Raw genomic sequence first — 16,972 nt, 5'->3', positions numbered from 1 at the left:
CACTGCCCCCAACACTCACCGGCACTGCCCCCAACACTCACCAGCACTGCCCCCAACTCACCAGCACTGCCACCAACTCTCACCAGCACTGCCCCCAACTCACCGGCACTGCCCCCAACACTCACCCCCACTGCCCCCAACACTCACCCCCACTGCCCCCAACACTCACCAGCACTGCCCCCAACTCACCGGCACTGCCCCCAACACTCACCCCCACTGCCCCCAACACTCACCCCCACTGCCCCCAACACTCACCCCCACTGCCCCCAACACTCACCAGCACTGCCCCGAACTCACCGGCACTGCCCCCAACACTCACTCCCACTGCCCCCAACACTCATCCCCACTGCCCCCAACACTCACCAGCACTGCCCCCAACACTCATCCCCACTGCCCCCAACACTCATCCCCACTGCCCCCAACACTCACCAGCTCTGCCCCCAACACTCACCCCCACTGCCCCCAACTCACCGGCACTGCCCCCAACACTCACCCGCACTGCCCCCAACACTCACCGGCACTGCCCCCAACTCACCGGCACTGCCCCCAACACTCACCAGCACTGCCCCCAACACTCACCAGCACTGCCCCCAACTCACCGGCACTGCCCCCAACACTCATCCCCACTGCCCCCAACACTCACCCCCACTGCCCCCAACACTCACCAGCACTGCCCCCAACACTCACCAGCACTGCCCCCAACTCACCGGCACTGCCCCCAACACTCACCCCCACTGCCCCCAACATTCACCCCCACTGCCCCCAACACTCACCCCCACTGCCCCCAACACTCACCCCCACTGCCCCCAACACTCACCAGCACTGCCACCAACACTCACCAGCACTGACCCCAACTCACCGGCACTGCCCCCAACACTCACCCCCACTTCTCCAACACTCACCCCCACTTCCCCCAACACTCACCAGCACTGCCCCCAACACTCACCAGCACTGCCCCCAACTCACCGGCACTGCCCCCAACACTCATCCCCACTGCCCCCAACACTCACCAGCACTGCCCCCAACACTCACCCCCACTGCCCCCAACACTCACCAGCACTGCCCCCAACTCACCAGCACTGCCCCCAACACTCACCCCCACTGCCCCCAACACTCACCCCCACTGCCTCCAACACTCACCCCCACTGCCCCCAACACTCACCAGCACTGCCCCCAACTCACCGGCACTGCCCCCAACACTCACCCCCACTGCCCCCAACACTCATCCCCACTGCCCCCAACACTCACCAGCACTGCCCCCAACACTCACCCCCACTGCCCCCAACACTCACCAGCACTGCCCCCAACTCACCGGCACTGCCCCCAACACTCACTCCCACTGCCCCCAACACTCATCCCCACTGCCCCCAACACTCACCAGCACTGCCCCCAACACTCATCCCCACTGCCCCCAACACTCATCCCCACTGCCCCCAACACTCACCAGCACTGCCCCCAACACTCACCCCCACTGCCCCCAACTCACCGGCACTGCCCCCAATACTCACCCCCACTGCCCCCAACACTCATCCCCACTGCCCCCAACACTCACCCCCACTGCCCCCAACACTCACCGGCACTGCCCCCAACACTCACCCCCACTGCCCCCAACACACATCCCCACTGCCTCTAACACTCACCGGCACTGCCCCCAACACTCACCCCCACTGCCCCCAACACTCACCCCCACTGCCCCCAACACTCAACGGCACTGCCCCCAACACTCACCCCCACTGCCCCCAACACTCACCAGCACTGCCCCCAACACTCACCCCCACTGCCCCCAACACTCACCCCCACTGCCCCCAACACTCACCGGCACTGCCCCCGACACATGCCCCCAACACTCACCCGCACTGCCCCCAACACTCACCCCCACTGCCCCCAACACTCCCCTACACTGCCTCCAACACTCCTCTCCACTGCCTCCAAAATTCACCTGCACTGCCCCCAACACTCCCCTCCACTGCCCCAACACTCACCTGCACTGCCTCCAACACTCACCTGCACTGCCTCCAACACTCACCTCCACTGCCTCCAACACTCCCCTCTACTGCCTCCAACACTCACCTGCACTGTCCCCAACACTCACCTCCACTGCCTCCAACACTCCTCTCCACTGCCTCCAACACTCACCTGCACTGTCCCCAACACTCACCTCCACTGCCTCCAACACTCCTCTCCACTGCCTCCAACACTCACCTGCACTGCCCCCAACACTCACCTGCACTGCCAACACTTCCCTCCACTGCCTCCAACACTCCCCTCCACTGCCTCCAACACTTACCTGCACTGCCCCCAACACTCACCTGCACTGCCTCCAACACTCCCCTCCACTGCCTCCAACACTCACTGGCACTGCCTCCAACACTCCCCTCCACTGCCTCCAACACTCACTGGCACTGCCTCCAACACTCCCCTCCACTGCCTCCAACACTCAATTGCACTGCCCCCAACACTCACCTGCACTGCCCCCAACAACACCTGCACTGCCTCCAACACACCACTGCCTTCAACACTCACCCGCACTGCCTCCAACACTCACCTCCACTGCCTCCAACACTCACCTCCACTGCCTCTAACACTCACCTCCACTGCCTCCAACACTCTCCTCCCAGCTCACCCTGACTGGCATCTTAACCCTTTAAGTGATCCATCAAGCGGCTATTTGCAGCACTCTTCACGTCCACTTTCTCACCCCTTGAAGGGAACCAAGAAAAAGACTTGCATTGCTGTAGCGCTTTTCACGACCACTGGACAATGAAGAACCTTTTGAAGTGCAGTCGCTGTTGTAATGTGGGAAATGCAGCAGACAATTTGTGCACAGCAAGATCCCACAAATAGCAATGTGTTAACAAACAGATTATCTGTTTTTTGTGATGTTGGTTGAGGGATAAATATTGACCAGGACACCAGGGAGAACTCCCCTGCTCTTCTTCAACATAGTGCCACGGGATCTTTTACACCCATCCAATTTAACATCTCATCTGAAAGGCAGCACCGCACTGGGAGTGTAGGCCTAGACTTTTAAGCACAAGTTCTAGAGCAGGACTTAAACCCACAACGTGCTAACTGAGAGGGGGGAGTGTTACTCACTGAGCCACCTTAAAGAAACGTAATGTATGGCAAAGGAGTTAATGGACCTGGAGCTAAAATTGAGCTTAATCTGAAGTGGGAAAGGGAATCTTAGCCTATCACCTGCTGGTTTTACATTGCATACAATTTTCCTTTGGTGTATAAAGGACTGGCAATCCGTTTACTAGCCCATCTCCCACTGTTGGTGATGACCAATTTCACCCCCCAGCTCTACACTGAGAGAAAAGTGTCATGCTAGGCCCCCACCTGCCAAGAATGAGGCACATTAATTTTGTCATGAACATTGATTTTAAACTGTTACTGGAGTGAAGAAAGGACTTGTTAAACAGATCAGCCATAGCTGGAAAAGATATTTGCATATTAACAGATGGTGCTTGGAAGGACAAAGAGCACATTCAACCCACAATGGACTTTTCATCACCAGAGGTTGAAGGTGGGGGAGCTCGCATTCCAGGTTGACCGCTAAGATGGCCGAATACACAAACGGACATGGTCAAACCAGCTAGTCACATGACTAACCTGCTGGGCAACCACTGAAGACACATGAACCCCAAGAGGGAAAAGTCTCCTACAGTGAGCAAGGTTTAAGAAGAATATTGAGCCCCAACGAAAAGCAACTTCTACCTACAAAAGGACTTTACAGTGAGCTCGAAGAACCGTAACAAAAACTCTTCAGATATTGCCTCAAACTTTTCCACTTTATTTTTCTTCTGCTCTTTTCTATCTCTATTTGCATGAGTGTATCGTGTTTGCATGCTAGCGTGGGGCTCGTCGTGTATCCTTAGGCATTAACTGAATTAGAGTTTAAGTTAATAAATTTCAACTTTTCTTCTTTAAACCTAAGAAAGCCTATTTGTGCTGGTTTCTTTGCCTTATAATTGGAAAGTGGTGAACAAGGATTCATCAAGGGGGAGCTAAAATCACCGTGTGTTTATAATTAAACACTGTTACAGTAAGACCAGGTGAAGGCTGAGAGGGAACCCTAGACACCTTTCTCACCTGATTGTAACAATAGTGTCAGCCCAGGAACTGGCAAGGGGTCAATTTTAACTTTGGGTGGAGGGGCATTAAACTGGCAAATGGTTTTTAGTGCACGACCCACCCCATTAACTTCAATCAATTGGGAAAGAGAGGGAGGGAGCTGAGAGAGAGGGCTGAAAGAGTAAGGGAGATGAGAGAGTAAGGGGGCTGAGAGAATGAGGGGGCTGTGAATGGGGCCTTTCCCCATTGAATCCGCAGAGTCAATAAAAAAGTTGCATGGGGTTTCTGAGCCTTGCTTTGTGTGTTTGGTGGGGATACTGATTCAGTGAGGTTTGGTGACTGAGTTGACAGGTGCTCAATTAAATACTGTTACAGTTTATTGTAACATCGAGGTACAGAGTGTGTCGAGTTTTTACTCATTCTCAAGAGGTTGCTAGGGACAGTATTCATTACCCATCCCTAATTGCCCTTGAGAAGGTGGTGGTGAGCTGCAGTCCATGTGAGGTAGGCACACTCAGCCACTGTGGAGTCCTTGATTCTCAGAAGCTGGGATTTCTGCGGCGCATAACTCACCTCCTGACTCCTCAAAGCCTGTCCACCATCTATAAGGCACAAGTCAGGAGTGTGATGGAATACTCTCCACTTGCCTGGATGGGTGCAGCTCCAACAACACTCAAGAAGCTCGACATCATCCAGGACAAAGCAGCCCGCTTGATTGGCACCCCATCTACAAACATTCACTCCCTCCACCACCGATGCTCAGTGGCAGCAGTGTGTACCCTCTACAAGATGCACTGCAGCAACGCACCAAGGCTCCTTAAACAGCATCAACCAAACCTGCAACCTCTACCACCTCGAAGGCCAAGAGCAGGAGACGCATGGGAACATCACCACCTGCAAGTTCCTGTCCAAGTCACACACCATCCTGACTTGGAACTATATCACCATTCCTTCACTGTTGCTGGGTCAAGATCCTGGAACTCTCTTCCTAACAGCACTGTGGGTGTACCTACCCCACATGGACTGCAGCGGTTCAAGAAGGCAGCTCACCACCACCTTCTCAAGGGCAATTAGGGATGTTGCAATAAATGTTGGCCTAGCCAGCGATGCCCACATCCCCCGAAAGAATAAAAAAAAATCACTCTAACCTCACCTCTGGAATTCAGTTCTTTGGTCCATATTTGAACTAAGGCTGTAATGAGGTCAGAAGCTGAGTGGCCCTGGCAGAACCCAAACTGAGCGTCACTGAGCAGCTTATTGCTGTGTAAGTGCTGCTTGATAGCGCTGTCGACGACCCCTTCCATTACTTTGCTGATGATTGAGAGTAGGCTGATGGGACGGTAATTGACCGGGTTGCCTTTGTCCTGCCTTTTTGTGTACAGGACATACCTGGGCAATTTTCCACATTTCCGGGTAGATGCCAGTGTTATAGCTGTACTGGAACAGCTTGGCTAGGGGTGCGGCAAGTTCTGGAGCACAGGTCTTCAGTACTGTTGCTGGAAAATTGTCAGGGCCCATAGCCTTTGCAGTATCCAGTGTCTTCAGTCGTTTCTTGAAATCATGTGGAATGAGTGGAATTGGCTGAAGTCTGGCATCTGTGATGCTGGGGACCTCAGGAGGAGGCCGAGATGAATATGAACTTATTGGAGGGGGTACAGAGAAGGGCTACATGATAGATCCAACAACTTAAGAGAATGATGTGTGTGGAAAGACTGATGACCCTGGATTCTTTATCTCTTGAAAAGAGAAGGGGATGCGAAAGAATTGTTCAAAATTCTAAAAGGTTTGGACAAATTGGATCCAGGGAAGCTTCTCTGTTGTGTAAAAAATGTAACCGCAAGTGGTAATTTTTACAAATTAAGGAGAACATACGCAAGTAGGAAGTGAAAGAGAACGTTTTTTACTAGCAGGATGGTCAGTATGTGGAATTCATTACCAGCACAGGTGGTGGAACATGAAGTCTCAATAGGTTTTAAAAGAGACCAATGTAGATAGGTACAATTGTACAATGGTTCTCTCACCGGTCAAGTAATCCAGATAACTTCCAGAGGTGAGTTTGAATCCCATCTCGGCAGTTTGAGAATTTGAATTCAGTTGGTAGAAATCTGGAAATAAACAGCTGGTCTCAGTAAAAATGACCATGAAGCTGTCAGTTTGTAGTTAAAAACCCAACCCGTTCAATAATATTCTTGAGGGAAGGAAACCTGTTGTTCTTACCCAGTCTGATCTATATGTGAGTCCAGTTCCACACTGATGTGGTTGACTTTTAATTGCCCTCTGAAGTGGCCAAGGCACTTCAGGAGTAGGCTCACCACCACCCTTCCAGGGTAACTAGGAATGGACGATAAAAGCAGGCCTTGCCAATGATGCCCACTTCCCAAGAATGAATTTTAAAACGTGGTTTTCTCCTGCCTGAAGCTTCTCCAGTCTATCAGCATAACTGAAGTCCCTCATATCTGTTACTTTTCAAATGAATTTAATACTGCACCTTCTCAAGGCATTTTATATTTACCCAGGAAAATAGAACAACAAGAACATAAGATATAGGAGCTGCTGTAGGCCATTCGGTCCCTCAAACCTGCTCCACCATTCAATAAGACCATGGTTAAACTTCTAAATCAACTCCACTTTTTCATCCCATACCCATATGCCTTGATTCCCTCGGTGCCCAAAAATCTATCGATCTCAGTCTTGAATATACTCAACAACTGAACATCCACAACTCTCTGGGTAGAGAATTCCAAAGATTCACAGACCCTCTAAATAAAACAATTTCTCCTTATCCTGACACTGGGACCTCTGGTTCTAGATTCCCCAGCCAGGAGAAACAGTCTTTCAGAACTACCCTGTCAATCCCTCTAAAAATGTTATATTTTTTAATGAGATCCTGAGAATACCGGCCCATTCTACTCAATCTCTCCTCATAGGACAACCCTCTAATCCCAGCAATCAATCTAGTGAACCTTCATTGCACTCTGTTTAAAGCAAGTATATCCTTTTTTTTTATTTCCAAAATATACTTTATTCATAAAAATCTGTAAAAAATACATTACAAAACAGCACCAAGTCGACAATATAAAGAGTGCAAAGGAGATCAGTTTCCTTCAATACAGGAGTTGCCTCACAACCCTTCCATTTCATTTTACATGCAATGTACATTTTATAGCAAACAAATATTTTCCAGATACAGTTCGAGGGGTTTCCCATGGATCCAGCCCTTCAGTTCAGCTTGGTGGGGGGACCTTACACTGTGGTCTTTCCCCATTGAGCCTTTGCTGCGGCTGCCCCAAGCTTTAGTGCGTCCCTCAGCACGTAGTCCTGGACCTTGGAATGTGCCAGTTTGCAATACTCGATCGTGGACAACTCTTTGCATTGGAAGACCAGCAAGTTTCAGGCAGACCAAAGAGCGTCTTTCACCGAATTGATAGTCCTCCAGAAGCAGTTGATGTTTATCTCGGTGTGCGTCCCTGGGAACAGCCCGTAGAGCACAGACTCCTGTGTTACAGAGCTGCTTGGAATGAACCTCGACAAAAACTACTGCATCTCTTTCCACACCTGCTTTGCAAAGACACATTCCAGAAGGAGGTGAGTAACAGTCTCTTCCCCACCACAGCCACCTCGAGGGCAGTGTGCGGAGGAGGTGAGACTCCGGGCGTGCAGGAAGGATCTGACGGGGAGGGCTCTTCTCACCACCAGCCAAGCTACATCTACAAGTATATCCTTCCTTAGGTAAGGAAACCAAAACTGTACAGAATACTCCAGGTGTAGTCGCACCAAAGCCCTATATACCTGCAGCAAAACTTCCTTACTGTCATACTCCAACCCCCTTGCAATAAAAACTAACCATTTGGCTTACTAATTGCTTGCTGTAGCTCCATGTTAACTTTCTGTAATTTCTGCACAAGAACATCCAAATCCCTCACAATACCAACCATAGGTACCTTTTAAAAAATACCCTTGCTTTTCTATTTTTCTGATCAAAGTGGATAATTTCACACTTTCCCACATTATACTCTATCTGCCACCTTATTGCCCACTCACTTGACCAATCCATATCCCGTTGCACTCTATTTTGCCTTCTCCTCACAGTTTACTTTCCCATCTATTGTCAGCAGGATATATTACACTCCATCCCCTCATCTAAGTCATTGATATAGATTGGCAATAGCTCCGATCCTTGCAGCACCCCACTAGTTACAGCCCACCAACCCTTTGTTTTCTGTCTGTTAACCCATCCTTAATCCATAATAATATATTAATGTTTGTTGATTTGTTTCTATTAGTGATAATAACCTGTCTGAGCACTTCCTAAAAATTTGTGATGTGTTTTCTGCGCTTTATCTTTTACATATCTCGCCTCAGCCTGTGGGCCTTTGGTAATTTACAGAGATCCACCCTAGTGTCTGGTTTCAACCACTTCATTGTTACTCAACTATAATGAACAATAGATCCAGTCACCAAACACAAAAGGCACCTTCCTTCAAACCTTACATAACATTTCCACAAATTCTGGCAATGTAATTAAAGTTATCAACCTCATTTTTGAATCTGTTCCTTCCTTATCACAAAAAAGTGCACAGTCATTTTAGCAATCTTTTTTTAACTTCTATTTTTCCTGCCAAATCATCTTTGATTCAATCATCGGAAATTCAGCAAAAATATTGTTACATTCCCCTCATTGGTCCATTGAAGATCACACAATATTTCTCCTTGTTGTACAGAGGGCTCAGTTATTAATTGTCACTGGGTCAGTAAGTCCCACCGTAGCAACTTGAGCACAAAATCCAGGCTGACACCTCAGTGTAGTCCTGAGAGAGACAGTCGGAGGTACCGTCTTTTGGATGTGATGTTGAACTGAAGCCCCAACTGCCCTCTCAGGTGGATGTGATAGATTGCACAGCACGATTGGAAAAGGTAGGGCAGTTCTCCCAATCGCCAATATTTAGCCCTCAACATCACGCAAACAAATAATTTGATCATTAACGCATTGCTGATTATGGGATCTTGCTGTATGCAAATTGGCCGTTGCATTTCCCACATGACAACAGATCAAAAAGCACTTCATTAGCTGTAAAACACTTTGGGACACTCAGAAGTCATGAAAGATGCTATATAAATGCAAGTCCACTCTTTCCATTTGCTCGAACACTGGGAGCACAGATTGGGAATGCAGATGTGAGGTCATTGCACCTGAATGATTGTCCAATTACTAAATCGAATGGGGAGGGGACTGGAACCAGGTGTATTGACATTTTCCTTCAAATTGCTGATTAAGGCTACCTACCACACAGATCCCCGTGCCAAGAGCACTTTTATAGAATTATACAGCTCAGAATTACAGATCACTGTCTTGGAAAGTGGTGGAAAGGTTAAGGAAGGGAATTCCAGAGCTTAGGGCTGTATAATTCTGTGACTCTATAAGTGCAATGGGCCTGAGTTCTGTGGACGTTGAGGACTAGGTTGTAAAGCCTTTGGGAACCTTTTCAAGCTTCATGTTGGACAGGTCAGTCACTCCAGAGCACTTATCAAATATGTGAGCTGCACATATTGAGGCATTGAGGGAAGATGTTATGAACTTGTGAAAGATTTTATTGTAATACTGACTCATAACTGTTGCAAAACTCACCATTATTTATACTTAAACAACAGGCTGTAGATGGAGAACAAAAGACAGAATAGAGGGAGTGGGTGTCATTAAATGTGCTGTGATACTTAATACCCTATTTGGCATTGTACATTGTGCAACATACATTGAAATTGTGCTCTCATGCTCACATCTCTGTCCTGGGATTGCTGCAGTGTTCCAGTGAACATCAACGCAAGCTCAAGGAACAGCACATCATTTACCGATTAGGCACACTACAGCCTGCCGGACTGAAAATTGAGTTCAATAATTTCAGAGCATGACGGGCCCCCCTTTTTATGCTGTTATTTTTTCTTTTTCCTTTTTTATTTGGTTATTTTATTTTAGTTTTTTCCATTTGTTTAGATTGTTTCCACTGTGCTTACCCACTGTTTTGTTTTTTTCTCATGTTTTTTTATGTTTGTGCTTGGAGTGCTCTGTGCTTTACAGTCATTGACACCCTCTCTGTACTAACACTTTGTCTTTCAGCACACCATTAACATGTCGTTCACCTTTGTTCCATGACCTTCTGGTCAGTTATTCTCTGTGACCCTGTCCTATCAACACCTTCACCTTTGTTATCTCTGCCCCCCCCCCCCACCCCCCCCCCCCCGGTTTATTTGCTTAAAACCTTCTACATTTCTAATACTTGTCAGTTCTGAAGAAGGGTCACTGACCTGAAACATTAACTCTGCTTCTCTCTCCACAGATGCTGCCAGACCTGCTGAGTATTTCCAGCATTTCTTCTTTTTATCACAGTATGTTGTTTGCTGGGTTCAGAGATTAGAGTACTCGATCCACAGCCTTTAGAGTCGTAAAGTCAGAGTCGTACAGCATAGAAACAGGCCCTTCGGCCCACCGCATCCATGCCAACCATAACGCCTATCTATACTAATCCCACCTGCCTGCATTAATTCTATATCCCTCTATGCCTTGCTCATTCAAGTACCTGTCCAGATGCCTCTTAAATGTCGCTACTGTTCCTGCCTCCACCACCTCCTCTGGCAGCTCATTCCAGATACCGACTATTCTTTGTGTGAAAAATTTACCCCTTTGATCCTCTTTAAACCTCCTCCCTCTCACCTTAAATCTATGCCCTCTAGTTTTAGTCACCCCTACCATGGGAAACAGACTCTGGCTATCTACCCTATCTATGCCTCTCATAATTTTATATACCTCTATCATGTCCCCTCTCAGCCTCCTTCGCTCCAGGGAAAACAGACACAGCCTATCTAATCTCTCTTTATAACTCAAGCCCTCCAAACCAGGCAACATCCTTGAGAATCTTTTCTGCACCCTCTCTAGCTTAATCACATCTTTCCTGTAGTGCGGTGACCAGAACTGCACACAGTACTCCAAACTGTAACATGACGTCCCAACTCTTGTACTCAATGCCTCGGCCGATGAAGGCAAGCATGCCATACACCTTCTTCACCACCCTGTCTACCTGTGTTGCCACTTTCAGGGAACTATGTACTTGCACCCCAAGGTCTCTCTGCTCAACAACACTCCCCAGGGTCCTGCCATTCACTGTATATGTCCTGCCCTGGTTTAACTTCCCAAAATGCATCACTTCGCACTTGTCTGCATTAAATTCCATTTGCCAATCCCTTGCCTGCTTTCCCAGTCGATCTATATCCTGTTGTAACCTTAGACAACCTTCTTCACTGTCCATTATACCACCAATTTTGGTGTCATCTGCAAACTTACTAATCATGCCCCTTACATTCACATCCAAGTCATTAATATATATGACAAACAACAGAGGGCCCAGCACTGATCCCTGCGACACACCGCTAGTCACTGGCCTCCAATCTGAAAAACAACTTTCCACTACCACCCTCTGCCTCCTATCACCAAGCCAATTTTGTATCCAATTTGCTAGCTCACCCTGGATCCTATGTGTTTGAGCCTTCCGGACCAGCCTACCATGCGGGACCTTGTCAAAGGTCTTGCTAAAGTCCATGTAGACAACGTCCATCGCCCTGCCCTCGTCAATCCTCTTGGTCACCTCCTCGAAAAACTCAATCAAATTCGCGAGACATGATTTCCCACGCACAAAGCCATGCTGACTATCCCTAATCAGACCATGCCTTTCCAGATGCATATAAATCCTGTCTCTCAGAATCCCTTCCAATAACATTCCCACCACTGATGTAAGGCTCACCGGCCTGTAGTTCCCTGGCTTATCCCTGCTGTCCTCCTTAAATAAAGGCACAACATTAGCTATCCTCCAGTCTTCCGGTACCTCACCCGTGGCTAACGATGATACAAAAATCTCTGCCAGGACTCCAGCAATCTCCTCCCTTGCTTCCCATAGCATCCTAGGATACACCTGGTCAGGCCCTTTCTGACCTCCGGTCATTAAAAGTAACATCCAGAAAATTGAGAGGGTCTCATATTTGCAGCACTGCCATGTAATACTCATCCTTGTGAGGTTAGTGTTGGCATTGGGGTTAGAGTTCAAGTTAGCTCAGGAGGGTATGCAAGAGTTTAGAGTTTCTTGTGTTTATGCCCCCATCTATTGGAGGACTTTCTGTTGCATTGTGACATGCCATTTCTATTTGACTCATACTTTTTTATTGCTACTTGTTTAATTTTTCTTGCCAATGTCAGGTTCTTTTAATCCCGGGCTCGCTTTATAGTTTGAGGGTTTTGGTTAGGAACATAGGAACAAGAGTAGGCCATTCAGCCCATCAAGCCTGCTCTGAATGGCTGAATGGCCTATTCCTGTTCAATACAATACAATTACATACAATACAATTCAATACAATCATGGCTGATCGTGCACTTCAATGCCTTTTTCTAATACCATCCCCATATCCCTTCATTGATCGGTTCTCATTGGATTACAGCTCACTGTACTGGAGTTATTTGCTGAAGGATTGGGTTAATGCTGGGGATCAGAGTGGCTCCCATTAGGGTCAGTTTTAGAGTTAGTGTTAGTGTCAGAGTTAGGGTCATGGTTAGTGTTAGAGTTAGGGTTAGGTTAAGGGTTAGGATAACGGTTTGTATAGGGGTTAGATAGGAGTGAGGATAAGGAGAAGGGTAAGAGTTAGGTTAAGAGTTGGCATTAGGCTTAGGTTCAGGTTAGGTTAAGGATTAAGGTTAGGTTAAGGATAAGGGTTAGGATAAGGGTAAGGGTTAGCGTTAGGATAAAGGTTAGGGTAAGGATAAGGGTTAGGATAAGGGTAAGGGTTAGGGTTAGCATTAGGATAAAGGTTAGGGTAAGTGCTACCTATTCAATCTCAGGGCTATCATTATTATTACCTTATTTGTTAGTTAACTAAATTAGCTTTGTACAGAATCTCACAGAGAATGAGTTTGAATTAATGCTGCAGGAGGTTTGACTTGTTTTCCATTCAGTTGCTGTGCCAATCACACAACATAGTTAGGTCTCATTAAGAATGCTGAAATCTCAAGTCTAATTGCAAATATTTAAGAGTGATGGAGGAGACAGAGTCAAATCAGGAAACGTCAAGAAGGTTCGGCTAATTTTTGAAACATGCTTTAACAGAAATACTGAATAGATTAATTGCTTAAGCAACCTTCTGAATTTCCTAACTTTTCACAAATGTCCTCTTCATCTAATCATTGTTTAGCTTGCAAGAGAAGCTGTGGCCCTTTAGTCCCTTGATGTTTTAAATATCAGAGATCAAAGTAAGTTCAAAGAGATTCGATTGGTAAGAGGAGGGAGAAGTGGTTGAAGAGGTGATAGCACAATTGCCCTATTGTAACCGTTTTATTTTCAATCCACAGTCAAAAATATTGGGCAACTTGATTTCCCAACATACAGTTAGTGGACGATCTCATCAAAACCAAAAATCTGAAAAATTATGAACCAGTTTGCAGGTAATCCAATCTGTTAATCTCCATGTTTCTGTGGATAACACTCTCACCTCTTGGTCGGTAGGTTGTGAATTCTAAGCCCCAGTCCAGAAATTTGAGCAGATAATCCAAGATGACACTCCCAGTGCAGTCCTGAGGGAGTGTTGGAGGTGCTGCCTTTCAGATGAAATGTTACACCAAGGCCCTGTTTAGTCTCTCAAGTGGATATAAAAGATTCCAAGGTGTTCTTTTGAAGAAGAGTATTAGAGTTCTCTCAAGTGCCCTTGAATTATCTTTCAGTGAACACCAATTAGAAAACAGGTAATCTGCTCATTAACACATTGCAAATTGTGGGATCTTGCTGTGTGCAAATTGTCTGCCATGTTTCTATTTTACAACAGTGTCTACACTTCAGAAGTTCTTTGGGATGTAAAACACTTTGGGATGCCTTGAGATTATGAAAGGCGTTATATAAATTCAAGTCTTTTTTAACTATCAGCGAGAGTAACTTCCATTAATACAATTGGAAAGAATTTAGCAAGTGTTCCCTCCAGGTACAGTGTTTTACCTGATGCTGGCACTTATCAGGAAGAGGAGGGGATATGGGGGACACACCTGGATTTCCAATATTCATCTACTGGGTCAGACATTAACCCAAGGCTCCATCTGCCTATTCAAAATATTGGCCAACATTTATCTCTTAACCAATACGGCCAAACAAACAATCTGCTCATTTATTGTACCGATGTGTACAGACTACACAGCAAGTAAACTGCATGCAAACAACAGTGACAATTTCAGAAGCAATCCATTGCCTGTGGAGTGCATCAGGGTGCGACAAGTGCTATAAGAAATACAAATTCTTCCTTTCTGCTAAAATGATTATGTCCCAATGAGTATGGAGGAAGCTGGGAGAACAGATTTCCATTGGACTTTTAGAGGGGCACTGGAAAAATGTGCAGGCAATATTTCTGGAACACTGACTTCTTTGACAAGAAGCTTAACAATGCAAACAGACCCAACTGCATTGGGTCTAGTTTGTACTTCTGTTTTGGAAGGACTTGCCTTGCCTATAATTTAAAAGTAACTTTTCAAACCGTCAGAACTTCTATTGTCAGTGTTATCTGAGACTTCTACATTGCATGAGCACTCCTGATTTAATAACAGTGGCCTTGATCACTCTGTGGGTAGAAATCCATTTGATGATATTTGTTGCCTAGGGTTCTCTCTTTTCCATTATTTAATGCAAGATTATTCAGCAAGTGTAATCTCAGAAGTGTCCTGAGATAAGAGACCATAGAACAGTTTGCTTTAGTAACTTTGATTAATTTGCGTGTTGACAATAAACTCACTGTAACAATTGAGGTCACATGGACTGTGATTTTCTAATAGCTACTTAGGTGTATACTGGAGTGGCTTTTGTTTCTGCTTCTCTTTCTCCTCTTCATCCCTCCTGTGCAGCTGATCGATATGTTGTCGGGATTTGTGATATCCACGCCAGTCCCAATCAATTTCAGTTGTTGTGTTGACCCTAGGGGCGACTCTTCCCCAGTCAATGTTCAAGTGAGACATAGGGGGTTGAGCTGGATGTGGGTGGGGACACAAAACTGGCGGAAACATTGGCTGCCCGTGATAATACATGATCAATATTTAGTCCTATGAAAGGGCGGTGTATAAGGGGCAACCAATTAGATTTTGCCTCCCACCCAATTCCAATTTCACCCAGATTCTCTTTGGCTACAATCAAATGAGAAATAGAAGACCCTGTTGAAATATCCATTTAACTATCTAAACGCAAGGGATAGACAACTAATTTTATACAACCTTGGAATGTAATGCATTGGAATGTAGGTTGTTGGCATTGGTTTTGCAGAGGTACTGAAAGCCACACACCATGCTAGACAGAGCCAATTCACCAGTCCTATGGGCTGCAGGCAATATGCCAAGGCCTGGTTCATCAGGCTCCACTTTGATGAATGTGCTTTTGCATATTAGGATCATAGGAACAGGAGGAGACCATTCAGCCCATTGAGCATGTTCTGCCAATTAATTATATCATGGCCGATCTGTTCCTCAACTCCATTTTCCCACCTTTACTCCATAATTCTCAATACCCTTACCCAACAAAAAACTATCAATCTCAGTCTTGGAAATTCCAGTTGATCCCCAGCATCTATGGCCTCTGTTGGCGAGAGAGTTCCAGATTTCCACTCCCCTTTGTGTGAACAAGTGCTTCCTGACATCACCCCTGAACGGCCCGGCTCTAGTTTTAAGATTCTGTCCCCATGTTCTGGACTCCCCCCATCAGAGGAAATAGTTTCTCTCTATCGACCCTATTATCATGCAGGCGCCCACCTGCTAAGAATGAGGAATATTAATTGCGCTACATGAACATTATTTTAAACTGTTACTGGAGTAAAGAAAGAACTAGTTTGAAAACCAACAATGGATCCTTGGCTGGAGAGACACTTTTTGCACATTAACAGACAGTGCTTGGAAAGGACAAAGGGGCCACTGCTTGCTCCAATTTAATCCACAATGGACTTTTGCTTACGAGACGTTGAGAGTGGAGGAGTTCGCATTCCAGGTTAACTGCTAAAATGGCCGAATACACAAACGGACCAGTTTAGTCACATGACTAACTGGCTGTTGCAGAGTTTTAAATTGGAGAAAACATTGTTTGAAGAAGAAAGCTGTTTGCTCCTGGACTGAAAAGACCTCTCATGGCTGACTCGTCGCAACCTCTCCTGTCTGCTCATCTCTTTCTCACCAGCTTCTGAATCCACTGAAGACACATGAACCCCAAGAGAGAAAAGTCTCCTACAGTGAACAAGGTTTAAGAAGAATACTGGGCCCCAATGAAAAGCAAGATCTACGTACAATCAAGGACTTTACAGTGAGCTTGAAGAACAGTAACAAAAACTCTTCAGATATTGCCTCAAACTTTTCCACTTTATTTTTCTTCTGCTCTTTTCTATCTCTATTTGCATGTGTGTATCGTGTATGCATGCTAGCATGGGGCTCGTCGTGTATCCTTAGGCATTAACTGAATTAGAGTTTAAGTTAATAAATTTCACTTTTCTTCTTTAAACCTAAGAAAGCCTGTTTGTACTCATTTCTTTGCCTTGTAATTGGAAAGCTGTGAACAAGGATTCACCAATGGAGAGCTAAAAGCAGTGTGTTTAAAATTAAACCCTGTTACAGTAAGACCAGGTGAAGGCTGAAAGGGAACCCTAGACCTCTTTCTCATCTGGTGGTAACAATATCAACTCCTTTAACCATCTAAAACACTTCAGTTAGATCACTCTTTAAACCTCTAACTGCTGTTACTTGTAACTACTCCGACCAGGAGATCTGCTGTCATTGTATGTCACACTGGTCTATCTTGTGCCTTGTCAACCTTAATCTTCTAAACGCAAGAGAATAAAAGCCAGGTTGTATGAG

This window comes from Heterodontus francisci, chromosome 6, assembly GCF_036365525.1.
Source record: "Heterodontus francisci isolate sHetFra1 chromosome 6, sHetFra1.hap1, whole genome shotgun sequence".
Classification (NCBI taxonomy): Eukaryota; Metazoa; Chordata; class Chondrichthyes; order Heterodontiformes; family Heterodontidae; genus Heterodontus; species Heterodontus francisci.
This window is presented reverse-complemented; position numbering follows the sequence as displayed.